This window comes from Tupaia chinensis, unplaced genomic scaffold (genome assembly GCF_000334495.1).
Source record: "Tupaia chinensis unplaced genomic scaffold, TupChi_1.0 Scaffold000026_1, whole genome shotgun sequence".
NCBI lineage: Eukaryota > Metazoa > Chordata > Mammalia > Scandentia > Tupaiidae > Tupaia > Tupaia belangeri.
The window spans coordinates 1,144,771-1,149,450 of record NW_006159456.1 but is presented as its reverse complement, the minus strand read 5'-3'; positions in this window follow the sequence as shown (position 1 = coordinate 1,149,450).

Sequence of the window (4,680 nt, the reverse complement as noted above, 5' to 3'; positions counted from 1 at the left end):
GAAGAACAACCCCACAAAGAAAAAAAAAAAAAAAAAAAAAAAAAAAAAAAGAAACTCTTAAAAAAAAAGGAAAAGAAAAATGTAGCAGTGACAGTTGGAGAGTTGGAGTAGCAGAGGCATCTAGGTCAAGTAAAAGAAGCATTTATTCCTCTCTTCCTTTCTTGTTTATTTTGCGAGAAAAAGAGAGAAGAGAGAGGAGAGAGAGACAAGGACACCTCCAACAGGGTCTTGTCACACTCTGATATCCCCTGAGCCTGCAGCTGGTTAGGATCACATACATGACCACGGAGCTGAAGTAGACCTGGGATGTGAACCCAGAGCCTTCCCATAAGGTCTCTAGCATTGCATAGCAGCACCTCTACTGCCAGTGCCACCTCAGCTCGACCCTTCCTTCCTTCCTTCTACAGATAGGCGCCCCTCACAGAAAACCACTGAGCCTGAACTCATAAGGAAACACAGTGAATCAAGTGTCCCTCAGCTACCAAGGCAGCCTTGCAGTCAAGGGTGCCGGCTTGTGCTAATAAATTCTCTGTTAAAAACCCCCAGTGGAAAGGCTGCAATCATGTGGTTCTACTTAATGAAAGTATAAACACAGTCCATCCCATTCTAATTTAGAAGAGTAAAAAAGTTAGAATCTGGGGTTCTCAGGGCAGTGACTCAGATTTCTGAGCCGTTAATTCAAGAGACAGCCTGTGTTGACATGTACAAATCGGGTTGTCTGTTTTGACTTGACTGGTCAAGGAAATAGGTAGATTAGGTTAAAAAAAGAAAACAATAGCCAGGACCATCAAGAAACCGTCAAACTGACTGTTTGACAGATGATTATTATTTCCGTTTCGGTCTGTCACTTACGCGAAGTAAATTGTGCCAGTTTAGACAGAGGAACTTCTCGTTCGGTATACTCTTAATGGAGTTCTACCCGTCCATCTCACTCCTGTGGAGACTCCAGATTTCTCAGTTGACTCTTTCTCCTTTACTTGCTTACTGTCCTGTTTTCATTCCTCGTCTTGCTCTGGTGTTTGCTATGGGCCTGCCTTCTTCATTTCCCACCATGTTTCCTTCATCCATTCCTAAAGGAAAACAAAATCATGTGCAAAGCTTTTCTGGCCTCGATTCAATTCCAATGTTGCTTCTAACTTTTAAGAAGTTATATCAGAAATAAATTCAGGAATTTATACTTCCAAAAGGACAGAAATACATGTAAATATGTTTTCATTGAGGAGAGAGCATTTTAACAGTGCTACAAATTACCAGCTTCGTTTTGATTTGTACAGGATGACCATAGATAAATTATTTGCTGAAATGTATGAGGAATCCAAAGTTCAGGTTTATTATTTTTCCTTTGGTCTCTCTGAGTCTTTTTGGTGTCATGCAAAGGGCTCTAAATAAGAATTTAGAGTTTTAACTGTTTCCCCACCTGTTAGTGGCTGGCTTTCTTTCTCCTGGGTCTGACTCTTAATCTAAACATGAGAGAGCTACATGATTTCTATCATTGTAACATGCTAGTATGGTGATTCTCTAAGGCCATTGCTATAGAATAGATAAATGGCATGGGACAGTTAGACATTATTTCTTCACTTATGCCTAATGTCATTTTTGGCATTGTTATAAACTTAATATTGAGCATCATGGCTAAAGACAGTATTTCTTATGTTTGAATTAAGAAATAACTAATTGTATAATCTAAATGCTTCAAGGTCTCTCCTCTCTGAAGGTATCTGTGAGGTATGCTAACATCGAAACTCACATATCACTATTTCATGCCCTCTTATTCTGACATAGGTTCCCTGAGTCCTGGAAATTCTCACCCTGCAGGAGATCTTGCCCAGCAGTCTCTTATTGGTCACAAATAAGGCAGATCTCATGTTGTTGGGCACAGCTGCTCTTGAGGTTGCTGCTGCTCTACGGCATGGAAGGTACATCTCTGCTGTGCCAGGCTTGGCATTTTCATTTGTTCTATAAGCTTAGCCATCCCTGAACTAGATACAAAACCTGCCCCCAAAACTGTCTTTGTTCTACTGTTTGCATACCTTTTCTCTGTTACTGGTCCCCAACATGGCATTTCCTCTAGACTGGCCACTCTCACATGATTGGCAAGGCATGAGAGACCTAGTGCAAGCTTGGCCAGGCATCATGCTGGTGCTCTGAGTGCTAAAGTTGTGTGATACCCTATGGAAAAGTAACAACGGGAGCCTTTCCCTTTCTGTTGAGCTTGGCTAGAGAAAAATCCCAAAGCAGAACTGCTTATACTGTAAAGTAAAACAGATAGTTCAGCATTTACTTAGAATTATCTGTTTTTTATAATGCTCAGACTAAGCCCAATTGGGGTCAAGTTCAAGATAAGTCTCAGAATTGGTGTATTCTTTTTTTTTTTTTTTTTGAGAGGATTTTGCTATAGGGCATGTGTGCTCACCAGAAAGAAAGAGAGAGAGAGAGAGAGAGAGAGAGAGAGAGAGACAGAAAGCAAGAAATCATCCCCCAGGTGGGATGGCCATGCCACAATCCCTTCTCCTCCATTCTCCTCTCGGGATCTTGGGCACACACCCACATACTCACGATGTGAGTTTAAGCCAGTAGGTCCAGGACTTGAACTGTGGTCAACTACATGGGAGTCCAGCAACATAGTCATTATGCCAACTTCTGGTCCCTCAGAATCGATGTATTCTAAATCATCTTCCTCATCCAATGACTAAAGTTATTTCATGAGTCAACCTCACGTGCCTGCATCTTTTTTTCTCTTAGGACCTCTTCTCTCCCTAGAGTCTCAGTCTTCTTGCAAACCAGTTTCTGGGTGCTGACACTGCCCTTTTGCCAGATGTTCCTGGTCTCTAGCTGAGGCTTTTGTTGTAGTTGCATAAAAAGCTGGGTACAGTTCAAATTCCTGGCTTTATTTTCTGATCTTCTTGAGCTTTTGTACTCCACCATTTCACACGGTCCATCCTATTGAAGTTTGTCAATATGCTTTGGGATGACTTGCTATGTTTATATCTGGTCTCTCCTTTCGGATACCTTTTCAAAGTTAGACCTTGTTTTCTTCTGTTATGTCTTCTATTGTGTCTTTCAAAGTTCTGCTCACATACTAGTATTTTGATTGGGCCAGAGATTTCCAAGAATGTTAATAGTGCTTTTGGAACAATAATTTAATGCCAAATAAATCAAATTAGAATTATGGAAAGATAGTGAAAAAGGAAATGTTACCCCCTTGCTTTATAATAATTGGATGACCTCAAGACACCAGGACATGTCCCCTGCCAAATTCCCAGAGAGCCATACTTGACATATGACTTAAAGTACAGAGAAAAATTAGGCTTTCTCTTCAGCATTGAATCACTGAGCTGAATTTTGGTGATTTCATAAATAGAAAAGCACTCTGGAAAAAAAAAATCATAGGAAGGTGAGCATAAAACACTGAAAAGATTATAATTACATAGGATTTTAAGGGACTGTAACACTTGGGCTAAGTTAATGTTGTGGTTAATTACAGGTTAGTCAGGAAATCATTCTTACTTCAACACTTTTTGAATAATCCTTATAAAATTTCCTTAGCACTTTCATGTAGTAAACATAACTGTATCTTTCCTTTGATGTCTGAAGGTTGTTTTTTTTTAAGAGAGATTTTTGGTATAGGAGGTGTGTACTCACCAAAAAGATAGAAACAGAGAGACAGAAAGGGAGAAATTACCCTCTAGGGGGAATGGCCATGCTGCAATCCCTTCTCCATTTTCCTGTCAGGATTTGGAGCCTGTAAACATGCCCACGTGTCCAGCATAAGTTTCAAGCTGCCGGTCTGGGTCCAGGACTCAAACTGCACTGACAATGTGGGAGTATAGTGATGTAACCATTACGCCATCTGCTAGTCTCACATCTGAAGATTTTTAGAGTCTTTAGAACACAAATTTTCATTTGAGTGTTAGAGGGCAAAAGGGTACAGAAAGTTGACCTTTGACTGAACTAGCCTATCTTATTCTAGACATTGGTTTGAATAAATCTTTGCTCTCAGGTTGATTTTCTTTATGATTGTTCCTCCTTCACCATCCCATTTTTTTAAAGAATTATTTTATTTATTATTATTATTTTCACATGAATTTTGGCTAGAGAAAGACAGAGAGGAAGAATGAGAAAGCAAGACGCCAGGTCCGGTACTCAAACTGTGGTTGACCATGTGGGAATTTCAACACCTTAATTACTATGCCACCTGCTGGTCCCCACCATCCCATTTTCAAGATAAAGTTTGTAATAGTTTTTGATTGAAAATTATTCAAATGGGAAATTTTAAATATAGGAAAACATTATCCCAAAATATGTTCTTTACTCAGATGAAACCCCTTTTAACATATTTATGTTTTTTAGTTTATTTTGTTCCTGTGCCTCCAATGATTTATTTCCCAATATAGTAATATTTTAAACTACCTAAGCATCAATATACATCCTAAAGTAGTAACTATGTGACAAGAATATTGAAGCTTCACAAAAGAGTAAAAAGTGTATAGCTAAAAGAAAAGTCTTTCTCTGCACATATCTACAAGTGGAACAGTCAAGAGAGTAATTTTTTAACAAAATTTAATGAAATTAACAGAAATCTATTTTTCTAGTGTTTAAGTTTACAGCATGTATATAAAATTATATTTAATCATGGTAGACTGAAACATTCGTTTAGTTTAATCCCTCTAGAAACTCTAA